We start from the raw sequence: 20,579 nt of genomic DNA on the forward strand, positions 1-20,579 counted from the left end.
GTTTAAAGGGGGTTTTTGGTTGAGTGGAATAGGCTATGGGTGGTTTTTTTTTTTTTTTTTTTCAGGTGGTAGGTTAGGTTGAACAATGGTGATTGCAATTGTGGGTTTCGATGGTGACAAGATTATATGGGCTTTTTTATTTTTGGTAAGAGGGACAGTGGTTAAGGGTGTCGAGTTTTGTGGTTCTCTGTTGGTGACAAGAGGTTTCAGTTGTTGGTCTTAAATTGTCAGTGATGATGATTGTTAGTTGTGAGTGGTTGATTTTTTTAAAGTATGAAAGATTTGGCCTTAGGTTTTTTTTAGAGTATGATGATTACTAGCTTTCAAGATTTAGCTTTTGGGTTTTTAGAATTGCACTTTTAACTTTAGAGATTTGGCTTAAAAGGTTTAGGGTTTTGATTTAGTTTTAAGGGTTTTCAAAATTGCAATTTCAACTTTCGAGATTTTGTTTAAAAGATTTAGGATTTTAATTTTGTTTTAGGGTTTAAGTATAGAATTGAGTTGGTTTAATTGACTTTATGAAATTTCAGATTCGAGAAATAGATTAGAGATTTTAAAAGGTTTAAGGGGTTTCTTTAGTTTATGTAATTTGTTTTTTTATTTCTAAATATTACAAATAAACCTCAAAAAAAAGAATTTTCAATTTTTTTTTTACTTTTATTTTACCACCAATCATAAAATGTCACGTGTATAATAAATGGTAGGAAAAATCTAACCAAAAGCCATGATGGAATTAGATTTCCATGTCATGTGCCACGTAGTTATTAAATGCCACGTGGAATTCAACTTAATAGCATAAATAACTTTCATCCAATTTAGGGTTTATTTGATCAAAAATAAAAGTATAAAGGTTTTATTAATTACAATTAAAAATTAAGGGCTTAATTGATTATTCAATTTTTGTTTAGGAAATTTTTGAACCCTTAAACCTTTAATGTACTACTTTTAGTCAATCAAGTGCGTATTCTTGAGTCCTACCCAAAAAAAATATTTTTTTATTTAAAATTATCTTATCATTAAAATTTAAATGTTTTATTAAAAACTTAATTTTAAATATCTTTTAACTAAGGTATTATTTTGTTGTTATACTATTACTTATAGTAATATAGTATCCAATTTTTATTAATTTAATATTTTAAGTTAAATATAATAATTTATGTATTTATATTGTGTTTGTTTTGTGTCAAATGTGTATAAAATATAAAAATTGTTATGTCATAATTTGTATTGATTTGTTAAACAAAAACATATATTTTTTAGATTTTTTGTTTAACTATGTCATGATTTTTTTTTTGTATTATTTTGTTTCATGGTATCATGTCATATTTAAAATTATTAGATCTATCTTGCACATTTATTAAGCAACTACTTATAAAAAATAACATAAAGTTTAATGTAGTAATTAATAGGTAATTTGATGATTTTGTATGATATTGAGAATAAGAAAGTTTTAAAGCATGCAAATGCTTTTTTTTTTTTTGGGCTAGCTAGACTAGAAAAGATCTACATTTTAAACAAAATTTTAAACCATAATTTCTACATATATGTTTACTGACAAACATGAAATTGCTAATTATGCTTTAATGAACTAAGCCAATCCATGTTAAATATTAGTTTTGTGGATAAATAAATTCGTTAAATTTATTCATGTTTCTCCTTTGAAATATGTAAATTGAAACAATAATAATGTGTTCTAACCATTAAAAACAAACAAAAAAAAATTGTAGAAACAAACATGGGATATAATTCATAATATAATTCATAAGAGTGATTTCACGTTTGTCAAAATGCATATAAGAAAAGATGCTATAGTTAATGAGGTTAGTAATATGGTTTCTACGGACAATTGATAAGTTAATTTTTGTCCTGCAAAGCATAAAAAAGAAAGAAAAAAATGTTATTCCAACTTTTCGATTATGGAACTTGATTTTATTAATTGTCTTGATCCAAACATAGCAAACACTTTTGCATGTTGATTTTCCAATATCTATTACATAATATAAAAAGTTGTCCCCAATTGATTTTAACATGGATAACTCAATAATGTATTAAATGGGGATTGGGTGATTAGTTTAGGTAAAAACTCTCTTCAATTGTTTCTTGCTTGGAACTATAAAGCAGAAGCTTTTTGAAAAAAATTTCAAAGATGAAAAAAAGGCTTATAGAGAAGCTTTAAAGACTGACATGGATGAAAATAATAAGCAAAAGAAAGAAAAAAGGAAAAAAACAATAAAAAAAGGGTAGAGGAAATCAGTTGTCGACATCCATAAATAACATTTTTTCAAACTCACTTGTCAGTTAGCTAGACTCTGAAAAACTTGACCCTTCTGTTCGAGCAAGTCCGAGAGTTACGTTTATTGTGGTTGCAATAAGAGTAGCAAATCGTCATTTTTTAAGGTGTTATGCTTATTTTCTTTGTTTTCTTCGTCTATGTGAGTTTTTTTTCTTTTCTTTTCAGATTTGATTTCTTGGTTTTTTTGCTCTTTTTTTTATGGTTTGTTTTTTGTTGATGTTTTTTTATTGTTGCTTTGACATTGTTGTTTTTTAGTATGTTTGTTGTTTGATTAATTATTTCTGTGTCTCATGCATTGTTAAGATTGTTGTTTTTAGTTGTTATCAGGTTTTTTGGTATTAGTTTTGTATTTGAATTTTTTGGTCATGCATGATGTGATTTTTTTTTTGTTAAATTGTGTCTTTTTTATTTAGGTTAGTAATTGTGAGCTGTGAATTGATAGAAATTATTAGTTTTATGTTTGATTGTTTATTTTTCACATATGTTATTTTATGGATTTTGAATTGATGGTATCGTGATGATCGACATTGTGTTTGCTAGAGGGATATAAAAGAAGACATAGTTGGATAAATTGTGATTGATCATATCAAGGAAGATTTGACCTTGATTGATAAAATCAAGTAATTTTAACCATAGATCAATTATTTTAAGTGAACTTTTCAATTTATCTATTTTTGTCTCTTTTTATTTCTTTCATAAAAACATAACGCTGTTTGGAAATTTAGATATGGTAGCATGTTGAATATCAACTTATGTGCTTCATGCTCTTACAAGTTCCATTTGGGTTTTACTTTGAATACTTTTAAAATTGATATTGTTTTTGAACGATCAAAAAATAATTAATGAAAATTTGTAGGGTAATTATGGTGACAATGAAAAAGATGTTAGAAACCCAGTTTCTTGAAATTGATGTAATTCTTGATAATTACCCATTACCCTTGCCAAAATGGTTGCTTTCAAAAGTGGTTTAAGTTTTTAAATTTGGAGTTATAGGGATTATAATGGCAAGTGAAAAGATATTTCTTATGATTGGGATTATGGCACCACCGCCATGGTATTATTCATTGTGTGCAAATAGGTTTGGGTCCATTGTAACTGTTTGGCTTCTTGGAAATGTAATGCAGCTTTTTTCTATAATGTTGAATTGGTTATTGACCTTTCTGCTCTTATATGTCTAAATTTTTATGCTTTCAATTGAATTCTACCTTATAGTTTATGATTTCAATATGGTTGGATCTTCATAAAAATGAGATCAAGATTGAATTTTCTTCTAATTACCCCTCTAATAATTGAATTATTAATATGATTTCATCTTTATAAAAATGAGATAAAGATTCACCAAGTATTTTTGTTTACAGGAGAAGATTGAGGGATTTTTGTTATTGGGCATCTTTTTTTTAGCCAAATTTCTCAAAATCTTTCTCAGTTGAAGTTTGCCATTATTATTGTCATCCACCTCCAAAAAATACTATTCATTTTTATCTTTACAAGTAACCCTTTTTTGTGTTTCTTTGGTTGATTCCTTATACACTAAGCTCTATTGTGATGTGTGATGCTTAAACTAACAAAGTTTAAAATTGTTTATGTTTTCTCTAATTTTTCATTATAATTCACTGTATAATTATTAATTGTAGCACAAGCATGTCTAATGAATTGGGCCCCATATATCCTGAAAGAGCCAAATTAGCAACTGCTATTGTTTTAGGTATTGGAATGAGTGAAAACCTTATGGTTAGAATTTTAATAATTGGGTTGCATACTTTTTAGGACCATTTTTATTAGCAATGAAAAACAAATGGACAAACAAGTAGCAAACATGATGCTAATTGTTGCCACTTCCAATTTCTTATTAGGGATTTAAATTTGCTTTCAAGTGGGTAGTCAAACTTGTATGTATTTTATTTCTTTAATTAAACATAAATAAAGTACAAATAACAAGACAAGTTGAAATCATTATATAATTATTATTTTTAGGTCTTTTGATTGTTTCTTGAAAATTTTTTTACTTGGTTTTATGTTTTCTTAGGAACGATTTTACTTTGGTGATAATATATTGCCTTGCTTTGAAAGTAGGATACCTTTACTTAAAAATAGGTTTCAATAACTCCCTGACTTTGACAATTAAGATTAATACCCTTTTTTTTTTTTGTTATGTCTTAAAATAAAAGCGAGTGATAGTTATCACTTATGCTTTTGTTTATGATATTTGTTATATGTTGATTAAAAGATTTTGTAATGAAAGTACCAAACCTTAAATTATGAATTCTCGGGGATAGAGAAACTATACATTTTAATGCTTCTCTGATGTGATAATTTCTTTGCTTTTAAAGTTCTTAAATTAAGAAAACGTAAATTTTTTTTTTCTTTTATCAACTTTTATTATATATGATTTCTATATGTTTTTTTTTTTAAATATATATGCATGTTTTTAAAAGTGTGGCTAAAGTATGTGAGTGGCAAAAGATTATAGCATGTATAAATATATTATTCTTTTATTTAGTGATGCAGACACCTAATTTTGTCCGAAACAGTCTAAAGTCATGAAATTGGACCCGTTTTATGAAACATCAAAATGGAGGCCAAAATTGGTGCTTTAAAGTCATCAATTTTCTAGTTCGAAATAAAAGGACTTGAAACTAGAGGATGAGGCCAGAAATCAGTAAAAAAAAAAGGGCCCAATGACGAGTTTAATTCATATCCTAATCATGATCCACAAGTAGCCTATTCTAAAGGGCCCACTTAGAAGCTCAAAATAGGCTTAATTACCAAAAAAAGATGAGCTCAAATTGGTCATTAAAAATAACCCAAAACCAAACCCAAGTGAGAAGCCAATTTGGATTTATTTAAAAGGCTTTATGCATAGGATTTTATATAGGACTTTTTTTGGGATAAAAGAGAGAAGAAAAGATCACATGGGGGTTATAAAAGGTTAAAATGACAAAACAAAAAGTGTAATAAAGAAAGGAACAACCAAAAATACCATTTTAGTTTTGCATGAAAAAATAAAGTAGACAATCTCGACATGGAACAAGCTGAAGATTGAAACACCAGCAAGCTATAGGAGACAAAATAAAAGGTCAATAGCCATTATTGGTGTAGAAAATAAAAGACAAAAGAAAAACTTAGGTAATAAGAAGTGGGGGGCATAAAAAAGTTGACTAGAGAGAGTTTGAGGAGGAGGTCTTTGGTTGAAAAACAATAAGAAAAAACTTGAAGGGAAGAGATTCATGTAACAAAAAAAGAAAGGCTCTTGAAAGAAAAAGAACAAGATTCAAGGGAAAAAAAAGGCAGAAAGAAAAAGCAGCTTAAAGTGTCTGATTAAAAAAAATAAAAAAGAATGAAAAAATAGACTAAAAACTGAAAGAAAAATGTGAGAAAATTTCTTAGGTGACTAACAGGACAAAAGTAAGACCAAAATGAAAGGAGAAAGAAAAGTGAAATGAAAGGATAGCTTTGAATGAAGAAAATATATGATTTTTTTCTTTGAAACAAAGCCAAGGTAACTCTTTTTATTTTTTTTCCTATGAATGCTCAAACTTTGTTTTCTATTGTGCATGGCTCTACACAATTTCACGTTGGACACTATATATATTTTATGATTTGTATGTGGGAGAAAATAGTTCATGGACTTCGCAGCCCCATCCTTGCTAGTTTAATGTCATTTGAGGCATTAAAAGAATTTTTTTTATAGTGAAATGGCCTCTAAAATAAGGAATAAAGGTCTGTATGGAGAAGTTTCTAAACTAGCTTTTGTTTTCCATCATCAGGTTTTAGCTTTGTTCCTTTGTAAAATAAAATAAATAAATAAATAAATAAGCATAATACGTGTCTTCTTTTTTATATAATCGAGTACCTGTCTCCCATCAATTCATTTTTTGCTTTGCATGTGGCCTTTGTCCATGCTTTAAATACCATTATGCTAGCTGCATTTTGCTACTCCTCCCTTTATATGTGATTGGCTTACATAAAAATTCATGAAAGTTTCCTATTTTAGATAATTTTCTTTTCACATCGATAACTGAAAGCTATTTGAAGTTGAAGGGAAAGGTATTTAATGCTAGTTTTTTTTTTCTTTGGTTTGCTTTTGTTACAAGTAGTCTATCTTAGGCTTACTACTTCTTTCATATAAAAAATCTTAAAATCTCAAACTTTTTCATTATTTTAGTGTTATCCTCACTTGTAGGTCTTGTGTTGAGACTTTAAGAGTTACCATATACATACACGTTTTCTTCGTTGCCATGTTTTTTTCTTGTTTGTAGAAGCTAAAGGTTTTGCCTTCTCCATCTACGCCTAATTTACTTACAAGGGCTCAGGCTTTATTTATTTTTTTACATTGAATGGTTTTTTTGTATAGGCACCATTTGTTTGTGGTATAAAAGAAAAGTTAAAAGATTTTAGATATTTATTGGTCTTCTTTTAAAATTTGTTGGTTTAAGCTTAGCAATTGGGGTTTTCTGTTGCATGCTAACAGGTCTAGGGTGAAGACTACGTAATTAGGTTTTTTTTTTTTTAGGATTAAAGCATGAAAAAAAAGAACTTACAATAATCAATATTTAGATAATAATAAAAGGAATATAACAGAAGGATTATTAACAATAAAAATAAAAATGATAAGCATAAGCATAAAAAAAAATTTGTATCTAATGATGAGATATTAAAGAATTTTGAGTCGTAATTTTTTAAAATCTCTAAGTGAAGATATTTTTCTAGAAATACTACCAAAGTAATAGAGTATTTAGAAAAATATTTTGTTTATCTATTTTTCTTCGATTATTGTACATTGAAAATAATATATGATGATTAATATTGTGATCAATTAATTTTATTTATTACAAATTTTAATCAAAACTAAATAATAGGATTATAGCAATAATTAAGTAAAAAGTGGATGAAATTTTTAAGGATGAGATTCTAAGGAAGTCTAAGCAGAGATTTCTAAAATATCTATAAGTGAAAAAATTTTTCTAAAATACTATCAAAGTATCGAGGTATTTAGAAAACTTTCAATAAAAATTTTTATTTACTTTGTTCCTTTCAAAAATTTTAATGATAATTGTAAAATAATTAAAGAAAATTAAAACAAAATTAAAATGAATAACAAAATGTATAACATAATAATAAGTAATATATATTTTTCGTGTGAATATTCTACTTTATTGTTTGCATTATATAATTTTAAATGCAAATGACATTTTCAATGATAGAACTCTGATAAGTTTGAGTAATGATTTTCGAGAACTTCATAAATGAAAAAAATCCTCTAAAAATTACCAAAATATTGAAATATTTAGAAGTTTCTTTTTAATACAAAAAACTTCTATGTTATCATTATTTTCTTTAATTTGACAAGTCTTTTAGATAAAAATATGCTTTTTTTTAAAAATAAATTTATGGATGATAATATTATTACATGATTTTTAAACATTAAAACGAACAAAAAATCTCCGAAGATGAGATCTTAAATAAATCTAAGTAGTGATTCTTTAGGAATTTTTAAATAAGAAAATCTATCTAAAATGCCGCTAATATATTAGAGTATTTAGATTAATTTTCGATAAAAATTTTTCAATTTTTTTATAAATGGTATAGAAATGAATTTTAAAAAATACTATTTTTTTAAAAATTATAGATATTATATTTTATGGTTTTTTAAATATAAATACTGAAAATAAATATAAAACACCGATGATAGCATTTTTGAGAATTTTGAATAGTGATTATTAATGATTCCTATGTGAGATGATTCATTTTAATATTGTTAAAGTATTAGAATATTTTTAGAAAATTTTCAATATGTAATGTTTTTATTTATTTTTCAAGCATACTAAAAAAATAAAAATATAATTTTAAAGAAAATTAAGGAAATTAAATTTTAAATACTAAAATTAAGACCCCTTTTAATTAAAATCAAAAGATAATACATGATTAATTGGTACAATTTTAAACAGATGGTAAGAATATTAATCTTTCTTCACACATAATTAACTTTTAAACACAAACTGTTTTCGCAAAACCAAAAATCATCTTTTTAATAAAGTTTTAATTAATTTTAAATTTTTTTTAAAAGGATAAGTTTTAATAGGTGTCTAATCACACCTAGCAAAAAAAAAATTAGTGACGACTCCATCTTTTGATTTCAAATTCATCTAACAACTCCCAAAACCGTTTCGACGACTTAGCGACTTCACCGTAGACGTTATTTTTAATAGAGAGTAAGGCCAAAAATTAATAATGTATTATCTTTAATTTTGTTTTAATAGTCTTAATTGGTATTTAGCCTTAATTTTCTTAATTTTAATTCTTTTTATTAATAATGATAATAATAATAATAACAATAATAATAATAATAATAATAATAATAATAAAAAGAAAACAAAAAGTTACATTTCATTTTACCCATGTCATTTATTTATTATTTGCTTTTTCATTTTATGCTTTGTATGTATTATTATTGTTTACCTAGAATAAAAATTATACTACTCTGTTCCTTTATTCACACACGTCACATTCATGTCATTGCATGAGCTCTATACTCGAGCTGTAACCCTTTTAGAAGGGAATAAAGTATCCATACTCTCGTAAAGTGATAACCTCTGCAATAACAAGCGAAATACTTCCACTTAAATTGAACCATTTTTCTTTTATAGCTTATAATGGGTGAGAATTAGAGTGCTTTACTAGTCCAAAAAATATGTCAGTGAGGAATAGTTTGGAGACCTTTAGATGTTAATTAATTCGAACCAAGCATATAGTAAACATAAGAGCCAACTCGAGGTAGAGCCATACCCTTTTGTAGACCATCTTTATGAATTAGAATAAAAAGGGGAACGTTTGTATTGTAGTATTTTTTTTAAGAAAATCATAAATGTAGGCATTCATACTTGTTTTAATTTTTCAAAAAATACAATGAGATCTTTATCTCATTTCCTTTTCTAAGAAAAATTTTTCTTTTCATTTTTTTTTATTTTTCAAGCTTTTATTATTATATATATTTTTCTCTTTTTCAAATACTAACGTCTTGTTTTTTTTTTCTTTTATATTTTTTTGTATAAATTACATTGGCTTGATATAATAACATGGTAGGGTATTTCTCCGAGACATCTTTTAGCAAAGTTACTTTTCATGGATCTCATAGTATTATAGATCTGTTCTTCTTCTACAACTACCTTGTGTGAATCATACAAAGAGTTGTATGAATAGTCTAAGAAAATTCAGCAAAAGGAAAAAGATTATTGGTTTTGTGTCGGGGTTACTAGAAAAAGTACACCTGAATCTTACCCAAAATAATTTGAAAATTTTAGCTACCATATGGAATCAGATTGGTGAAGCTAAGAAGGAAAAGTTTTGTGAAAAATATAAATAGATTGCATTTCTTATCTTAGTAGTGATTAAGGAACATTTTATTCAAGCAACTATTTAGTTTTGGGACCCGTCATATAGATATTTCACATTTAATGAAAAGGATTTGACACTGACTATTAAGGAATATTCAATTTTGATAGGATTGGAATTACAGTACCCTGATAAGATATATGTTAGAAAATCAAAGTTAGGGTATCGTAAGAAGATAGCTAAATTGATGGGAATAAAGGTAGAGCCATAGATGCTTTGGCTAAAAACAAAGGTAAATGTGTCGGCTTATCTTGGCATTTCTTTCATGATTTCATTTTGGGATACTTAGAAGATGATTAAGGCATGACAGTGTTCACCTTAGCAATTTACAGTAAGGTGATCTTTTTAAAAACTTTGGGATATATTGAATTGGTAGTAGTTGATCCATTTGAACAAATCGATAGTTAAGTGATTAATCCTGTTCTAGCCATCCTAGTTGAGATAATCAGATTATTGAACTTTTGTTGTTGAAATGAAAGATGTTTCACAGGGAGTGCACAGCTACTACTTGTCTAGATAAAAAGCTATTTCATATGCAAAAAAAAGTACTTTTTTCGAGCCTTATCTTCGAAATAGAGCCCTAGTCAAAGAGTTTTGCCTAAGTTAGTGGCTAACATTAAAATTAAAAAAAAAATAAGTAGCATTATTTTAAAAGTTTACTGGTGATCAAATCAAATGAATGGTACCATAAATGCCTCATATGCCAATGTTATATCGAGGTAAAAATGATCTATGGGTACTGCTTTTAGGATTGTGAGGAGTGGTAAGTTATATTCTATTAATGATGTTAAGGTAATTTAGTATGAAATAGTTTGTCCTTGCCTCATATAAACTCGCCCTAGTAGAATTTGCTTATAGAGAAGTAGGCTCGTCAAAAATAATGAAACAATCAGTTCAAGTATAGAAGCAGACTCGAAAGCTAAGATTAAGACATATTCTTGACAAAGTCACTCCTGATTACTTGATTTAGAAGGTAAAGTGTTTTAGGGATATTGTGCTCCCTTCAAATGATTTCTCATTTTAACAAGTGAACCCGTAGGCAAAAAACCATTGTCAAAAGTTGAGTTTGTTAGGCAAAAACTTGAAGCAAAAAAAGAGAAATTAAAAAAAAAATTGAAACTCTTAGAAGAGAATGGACAACTAAAATATAAAGTGAAAGCTCAAAAAATAGACTCAAAAAGGTAATACAAGATCAGGATGTGGCCCAAAATGATCTAAAAGATTTGCATTAAGAAAATAAAAAAATATGAACCCAACTAAAGAAGGAAAAAGGTGTTAGATTTGGTGTTAGGCAACAAAGGGAAATGATTGAGCTTAAAGAAGAAATGCAACATTGAAAGGAGAAAGCCAAGGAAAACAAGGAGAAAGCCAAGGAAAACAAGGAAAAAGCCATTAGAATTTCTCAAGAACAGTAAGATTATGAAGGTTTGTATTCAACAGCCTCAACAAGATTGATGAAATATCAAAAAGAGAATGCTAAATTAAAGGCACAGATCAAAGATGAAAAGAAAAAACACTATGAAATCAAGAATCACTCTGCCAAGTAATTTAAGAGATGGAACAGTAATTACGATACCACAAAGATCATATTTTCACAATCATCTAAGAATGGCAAAATAAAAAAAAAAGATTGGAGATATATTTGTAATCTCAAAGTGGATGCTCGAATGAAGTGAAAAGCAGAGAGCTTGGAAAGGCAACAATACATAGAGCATTTAGCTAGTCAAATTTATAAGGCAATAAAGAAAGCAAGAGAGATGGTCAAGAGGGTAGAAGCTTTAATATAAGATATCAACCTAACTAGAAGTTATAGGTAATGTTTGTTGAACTTTTTAGTTGAAACTGAAGATCATTATAAGCAAATTAAATATTTTTATGGTTATAATGCTAAAATGATAGATCTCTATAATAAAAAACTAGTCAGAATCAATAAAAAGTTTTAATGTTTGAGATATATCTTGGAGTAAATGCCTTTTAATGCATTCATGCATTCATTGTGATTTTTTTTCTTTCTCAATATTTTACCTCATTAAAATGATGTTTTTAAAATTAAAATTAAAATTGTTTTGCTTTCACAAAAATAATGTGGTGTCTTAATTTTTCAAATTATATTAAAAAAAGTTTAAGGATAGCTCAGCCATGGAAAGTTTAAGATTGATTTGCTCACCACACATACAACACATGATTAGAAGTTAGAATTATGAAAAACGAGCAGGCATCCAGGATAAAGAGAATGGAAAAAATTTAGAAAGATATGCGAGAACGGATGGTTAAAATACAAGAGGAGATATGAAGACAAATGATAGAGTTAAGAGAGTTAATGGAGGGCATGGCCAAAGGGAAAAGTATTGCTGAAGCCTCTATTACAAGAGAGGAAAATCAACCCTAGAAAAACAAAAATGTCAGAAAATAGCCATTTTACCCACTCGAGTATACATCACCTTATGCTCGAGCTCCTTAAGTGATGTATCCACTACACATGGGTGGGCAACCTTACCCATTCTCAAATGTGAACTTATTGGCTAACTAACAACCAAATCAGGGGCAATTTGAGCATAACTTAGGATGTAATCTGATTGATCCAATTTTTGTTCCCAATTTGGATGATCCCAGAAAGTGAGAGAAATTAAAGGGCATATTGGAGGTAAAAGAAAAAAATTCAACATGAGTATGAATTGCTATAAGAAAGACTAATGTTGTTGAAGAAAGAGATATCTTTAGCAGTATTAATGCAAATGACCTCAATTTGATCTCGAAACTAATAATTTCACTAAAGTTTAAAACTTTCAATTTTGAAAAGTATAAAACTAAGTGCCCATCAACCTATCTCACTATATTCTATCGTAAAATGGTAGGTCATATTGACAATGATAAACTTTTGATCCATTATTTTTAGGACAGCCTTACTGGGTGTAGCTAGATAGTATGTCCAACTAGATAAAAGTCACATACATTTTTATAATGATCTTTTTAAAGCTTTTCTTGGCCAATGTATTAGACATGGCTCCTGATAGGTTGTTATTGTAAAATATGAAAAAAATAACTAATGAAACTTTTAAGGAATATTCCATAGATGGAGGGATCTTGGCCCCTTAAATATAGCCACCTTTGATCGAAAAATAGACAATGATGCTTTTTGTTAATACTTTCAAAGCACTTTATTATGATAAACTTATTGGCAATGCAACGAAAAATTTTACAAATATGGTAATTTATGGTGAAATAATAAAAAGTGTCATTAAAAGTGGTAAGATCGAGATAGACGATACCTTCAGTTTTAAGAAAGCAACACCATTTAAAAAGAAAGATGGAAAGGTATATGTTATGGCTTATAAGAACTAACCACCCAAAAATTTTATCCCATATCACCCCTATCTGCCCTACCCTTATTACCCTACCATGCATAATATTTCTCAAGGTCTATACCCATATAATCGATACCACCATTGACATTCGCACAAAACTTTTGCCCTCGTATGCCTATTTACACTCATGTACTTATAACCTAACCTGTTGTTTAGCCAAATACTTTAATAAGCAATCTTAAAGGTTTAAGGGTCACTTAAGAAAAAATTCCCCTTGATCCCATTCCTATATCTTACACTGATTTGTTTCTTTAATTGGTAGCAAACCATCTCATTGCACCTTACTCCAGAAAGTCATTGAAGCCTCCATACCCTAGATGGTATAATCCAAATGCTCGATGTGATTATCATGATAAGGTTACATGCCATTCCATAAAAAACTACATAGCTCTTAAGTATAACGTGCAACACTTGATCAAGAAAAGATATGTAAATTTTAACACCAGCAAGAAGCTAAATGTTAATGAAAATCTTTTACTAAACCACGCATGGTCAAATATCAATGCAATAAATGACGATGTGGTAAGGCATGTTAAAAGAAGTGTTGATGAAGTTAAAATCCTGATGGGTCAAACGTTCAAAAACTTGGTCAAAGTTGACATGCATTATCCAATTCTTTCAAAATAAAAGATCCATTATAAAGACTATGATCTAGCCCAAACATGTATTTATCACATGAATATGGTAGGATACTCAATTCAAAATTGTGGCGTGTTTCACCAAATGCTACAAATGATGATGGACTCATCTTTGGTAGAGTTTTATGAAAAAGATGATTAAAACATAGTGAATGCAACAGAAGAAAGTTTTTCAGGGAGTATGCCCTTTAATTTTATGCTTAAGTTGGTGCTGATTTATTATAATGAAAAACCAAGTGGGGAGCAAAAGCAATCGTTGATGAATGTAGCAAGAGGAAGATCTTTAGAAAATATGTTCCTTAAGTTTATGCCTAAATTGGTAACTATCTTTTACAATACAAAACCAAGTTCGATGAAAGAGCAATCCATTTTTTCCCATGAAACCTATAACAATTCGAGTCTTTAGCCTATTTCCCTTATTAGAGTAATAAGACAATGCTATGGAAGTATGATTATAATATCATGGCATAAGAATCAAATGACTGTCAGGTTACAATTGACCTAAATGCCACTGGTACTATAAATATAATAAGAGTAGGTGAAATGACGAAGAGTGAAAGATATTATACTCTAAAAATGATAGATAAGGCTCGAAAAAAAAAAGCTAAAGAATGAGAATAGCTATTGGGAAAATGAAACATCATTTATTCTGTAATGGATCAAGATGCATAATGTGAAAAACCTATCACCAAAAAAAAAACTTATGAGTTTTTAAAATTGATCAAACACAACAAATACAATGTAGTAATGCAGTTGAACAAGATGCCTACTTGAATTTTTTTGTTGTTGTTATTGTTAAATTTTGAACCGTATCGAAATGTCTTTTTAAGAGTATTGAATCAAGCATATGTGGACTGCAATATCTCTATCGAGAATGTTGACCATATTATGAAGAGTATTATGGCTCCAAATTTCATAACTTTCAATGATGATGATATTTCATTTAAGGATGAAATAATACCAAAGCTTTTCATATCACTATTATGTACAAAGTCTACATCATAGCTAAAGTTTTTATTGACAATGGCTCTTCAATTAATGTCATACCTATTATCACCTTAACAAAATTACCTATTGATGTATCACATATGAAGACCAGCCATATGATAGTGAGGGCTTTTGATGGATTTTGAAGAAAAGTGTTAGGGGACATTGAAATACCAATACAAAATAGGACCATGCACTTTTTTTATAGAATTTCAAGTCATGGACATTTCGTTATCTTATAGTTGCCTATTGAAACGACTATAGATTCATATGGTAGGAGTTGTCCTAGCATCTCTTTATCAGAAAGTAAAATTTATAGTTAAGGATAAACTAATTAGTATTTTTGGATGAGAGGACTTGTTGGTAACCAAGCCCATAACTACTCCATATGTAGAGGCTGCAAAGAAGGCATTGGAGTGTTCTTTTAAATCCTTTGAATTCGTTAATGCAACTTATATAGAGAAATGGTCGAAGGTGCCTATTATATGCTTATCAAGTGTAACCTAAATGGTCATCAAACAAATACTTGGTAAAAGATGATGTGTTGGATATGGCCTCGGATGAAATTTGCAAGGAATCAAAAAGCTACCGAGGGTATTTAAAAAGAAGAAAAGTTTTGGATTGGGATTTAAAGTCACTATGACAAAAAAAAAAAAGAGCCATAACTGAAAAAGAGAAAAGAGATTGGCGCAACTTAAAGGACATAAGTCAGAGTATGAGAGAATGATCACCTTTAACCTTTATGATGCATTTCATTTAAGTGGATATATCCACCTTAATCCATTGAAGGTCACACAAAGAGAACCTATGCTGAACATAAAAGAAACTTTTTTTAAACTCCATATTTATATGGCGAAAAATAAAGTAACAACTATTCAAAAAGATAAGCTTTTTGTTTATCCATATCCTTTAGGTAAAAAGCAAAACAATTAAAAAATAAAGAAGTTACCAATTATCCTTAAATCTTTCACAAAGTAATGTAGTGAATTAATTTTTCCCAATGCTTATACCCAAGAGCATTTGAAAGAATTTTGCATTGGCTTATCTTTCCTTTATCATTTCAATAAAATGACTAGTGTTTTGCATTTACAGTTTTTTTATTATTTGATTCATTTAAAGTTAGAATTTTTTTCCTACACATATGCCTACATCCTTTCAATTTTACCCATTTTTAGGTTTTTAAATAATGAATACAAGGATAATCATGATGACAATCCAAGATTTGACTTTGAAAAACCTATTCATGTTGATGAACTTTATAATGAAGAAGATTTGGATGAGTACAATTTGCCCCTTGATTTATTAAAACTAATAGAACAAGAAAGAAAATAAATTGAACCTTATGTGAAAGTTACAAGCATAGTCAATTTAGGTGATGAGAAAAATAAGAAGGACGTTAAGATGGGCATATCTTTTTCAGCCACAGAAAGAGGAAAGTTAGAAAAATTGCTTCATAAGTTTGTTAATATGTTTGCATGGTCATACCAAGATATGCCAAGACTCAATTCAGATATTGTAGAACACTTATTGTCATTGAAGCTAGAATGTAAGCTAATATAGTAAAAATTGAGGCGCATAAAGTTGAACATGTTGTTAAAAATAAAAAAAAAAAGTAAAAAAATAATTTGATGTAGGTTTTTTAGAGGTAGCCAAATACCTGAAATGGGTAACTAATGTAGTCCCAGCTCCCAAGAAGGATGAAACAGTTTAGATATGTGTAGACTTTAGAGATTTGAATAGTGCCAACCCCAAAAATAATTTTTTTTACCTCATATTGACACTAATGTGGATAACAATGCTAAGCACTCCGCATTCTCTTTTATAAATGGTTTTTCTGGATATAACCAAATTAAAATAGGCCTTGCTAATATGAAAAAAACTACGTTTGTTACCATGTGGGGCAGTTTTGTTATAAAGTTATGCTTTTTGGATTGAAAAATGTAGGAGCTACTTATCAAAGAGCAATGATAACCTTTTTCCATGATATAATACATAAAAAAATAGAGGGTATATGAATAACTTATTGCAAAATCTCATAAGGGAAAGGACTATGTTACCAATCTCAAGAAATTGTTCAAATGATTGTAGAAGTATCAATTCAAGCTAAACCTAGCTAAATGCATATTTGGTGTTAAGTCAAAAAAATTGTTAGGGTTTGTGGTTAGTGAGAGGGGCATTGAAGTTAATCCAAATAAGATACTCACCATCCAGAACTTATCTTTCCCATACATACAAAATGAAGTAAGGATTTTTTTAAGAAGATTAAATTACCTTTTTAGTTTTATTTCTTAACTTACTTTTAAATGTGACCTAATTTTTAAGTTATTTTAGAAACATGACCCCAAAAAATGGGATAAGAAATGTCAGCATGCTTTTGAAAAGATTAAAAAGTACCTATTAAATTCATCGATATTGGTACTGTCTGTTGCAAAGAAACCATTGATTTTATATCTCATGATGCATGACCATTCTATGGGATGTATATTAGGACAATAAGATGAAACGGGCAAGAAAGAGTTAGCTATCTATTACTTAAGTAAGAAATTCACTGAATACGAATCCAAATATTTCCAATTAGAGAAAATATACTATGTATTGGCTTTAATAGCTATGTTATACCATACTACTTGGTTGATAGTAAGGTTGGATCATCTTAAGTATATATTTGAAAAACCATCAATGTCAGAAAGATTAGCGAAATGGCAAGTCATACTCTCTGAATACAATGTTATATATGTTGCACAAAAGACATTTAAAAGAAGTGTGATAGCTGAATTTCTTGTAAAATATGTAACTAATGATTATGAGCCTATGAAATTGGACTCTTTTTATGAAGATTTGATGACCATATCCCAAATGGAGAATGGGAAACCAATCAAAAAGTCATGAAAAATGTTCTTTGATGGAATTTCAAATGCTTTAGGGCATGGAATTAAAGTAGTTTTGATATCCCCTGATGAAAATTATTATCCAAGCACTACAAGGTTGGATATTAATTACACTAACAATGTAGCAAAATATGAAACATGCATAATGGGCCTGCAAATGGAAATTAAAAAAAAATTGGAGTGTTAGAAGCATATGGAAACTTGGCCTTGGTAATCTATCAACTATATAGTGAATGAGAAATAAGAGATTCAAAGTTGATACGGTACCAAAAGTATGTAATAGATTTGATCAAACAATTCAATAAGGTCCAATTCTATCATGTACCTTGAGAATATAATCAAATTTCTAATGCTCTAGCTACATTGGCTACAATATTTAAAGTGTGTGATAAAATGAAAATCTAACCTATTCGATTGAATGTGTAAGGATCACCGACATATTGTTCAATTGTTAAAGAGGAGATTGATGGCCTGCTTTGGTATTATGACATCATACAATATGTCAAGCACCAACAATACCCAAAACATGCATAAGAAAAGGACAAATGAATTATCAAAAGATTGGCTATAACATTTTTTCTTGATGAAAAAATTTTGTACATGAAAAGTCAGAATCAAATGTCATTAAGATGCATGAATGCTATTAAAGCTAAGAAGATATTGCAAGAAATGCATGAAAGAACTTGTGGAGCACATGTAAATGACCACATGATGGCTAAACAAATCATAAGGGCAGGTTATTATTGATTGACAATAAAGAATGACTTAATCAACTATGTCAGAAAATATCATAAATGCTAGATTTATACATATAAGATTCATGCTTTTTCAGCTCTTTTACATGTTATCGCACCTTCATGGTCATTTTTTATTTGGAGGATGGATGAAATTGGCCCTATCACTTTAAAAGCTTCAAATGGACCTCAATTCATCTTTATAGTGATTGATTACTTCACAAAATGGATCACAATAGCTTTTTATGCTAATGTGACAAGGGTGGTGGTATGCAAGTTTATAAAAAAGAGATAATATATTATTGATATGGTCTTTCAAAAAAGATCATCTCTGATAATACTTACAATTTGAATAACAAGATGTTAGTGGAGGTTTGTGCTCAATTTAATGTGAAGCATCATAATTCAACTCCATATCATTCAAGGATGGAGCAGTAGAAGTTACCAATAAAAATATCAAGAGAATAATAGAAAAAATGATTGATACTTATAAGGACTGACATGAAATGTTACCTTTCATACTATATGTTTATAGGACATCAATACGCACATCTATTAGGGCCACTTTTTTTTTACTCGTATATATGATGGAAGTTATGCTGCCTATCGAAGTGGAGATTCTTTCAAGGGTCTTGATGGAAGTAGATTTAGAGAAAACATAGTATCCAAAATCATTATGAATAATTGAACCTCATTGAAGAAAATAGGCTCATAACTCTTTATCGTAGTCAGTTGTACTAGAAAAAAATGATACGAGCACATGACAAGAAAATTTGATTTAGGCATTTTTATGAAGAAGAATTGGTTTTAAAGAAAATTCTTCTAAATCAGCATGATAATCGAAAAAAATAGACACTAAATTGGGAGGATCCATATGTAGTCAAAAAGGCTTTTTCGAATTAAACGTTGATCTTAGTAAAGATGGATAAGGATGACTTGCCAAGCCTGATAAACTCAGATGCTATGAAAAAGTATTTTACGAAAAAAAAAAAGAAAAAATTAACAAATAAAAAAATAAAAAACAAAGAAGAAAAGAAAAACAAAAAAAAATAAAAAAAAAAAGGAAAAGATGAATAAAAAATGAATGAGGACTTATAATTGAAAACCCAAAAAGGGCATTTTGAGTCAAAAGGAAGGATCTAAGTTTAAAAAATTAAAAAGGCGGCTTAGATGCAAAGGAATACTAATTTTCAAATATAAGTGGGCAATGTCCCATACAACGAATTTGAAAGGATCAAGTGTATTAATGGAATAGGGTTTTAAGAGGAAGAATTTTAGAATATTGTTCATGATTGTCTGAATATTCACTATCTAAATACAATTCTCTTATTTAAATTTTGTACTAGTGTTCAAGTTTTTCACTGGAGACGTCATTATACCTTCTTACAATAAATATTCATCTTTTTCTAATTTACCTTATTTTCTGATAATTTTTGTTCTCACAAATAGAGGAAATACTAATTCTTCACACTAGTTATGAAATTTGGAATGTGATAAATGATTGATAATATTCGTAAAAGGTCTTACATTATTTTGTGAAAATCAAGGATAACAAAGTTAAAATAAAGATTAAGAAAAAGAGAGAAATTTGGAAAGGCACCAATTTTCAAACTCATCAAATAAAAGTAAAAACTTGTTGGAAGTGGTGTCATATAATGATATCAATAAATGATCATTGTAGTTCACAAGAAAGTAACTCTTAGAATATGCAAACCAAGATTAAAATGGTTGTGTTGAAAAAAAAAGATGAAAAGTTAGAAAGGATTAACTTAAAGAACCTTGTTACCATAATTTGGATGCGTCATATTGGTTTCTAATAATACTCGCATCCCATGTACTGCATTCATTGCATTCATGAATTATATTTAATATATTCTTCATAAAATTTAAACTTTGGGATTTTTAAAAATGAATCATTCAAGCAAAAGATTGAAGTATGAGAAATGATTTCAAAACAAGCATAACTCGTGAAACCCTCAAGCCATAATGTCATGAGGCATATCCAAGCCAGATTTTTTCAAATAGATTTTAAAGTTTCAAAGCCCCTGTTTAGGGCGAGCCATTTTCAAACAAAATTTTAAGTTTCAAAGCCTCTGTTTAGGGGGAGCCATTTTCAAACAAGATTTTAAAGTTTCAAAGTTTTTGTTTAGGGGGAGCCATTTTCAAATAAAATTTTTATAAAGTTTCAAAGCTTCTGTTTAGGGGAAGCCATTTTTAAACAAAATTTTAAAGTTTCAAAACCTTTGTTTAAGGAGGCCATTTTTAAACAAAATTTTAAGTTT

This window comes from Durio zibethinus, chromosome 4 (genome assembly GCF_047325235.1).
Source record: "Durio zibethinus cultivar Kanyao isolate XHJ-2024 chromosome 4, ASM4732523v1, whole genome shotgun sequence".
NCBI classification, from domain to species: domain Eukaryota; kingdom Viridiplantae; phylum Streptophyta; class Magnoliopsida; order Malvales; family Malvaceae; genus Durio; species Durio zibethinus.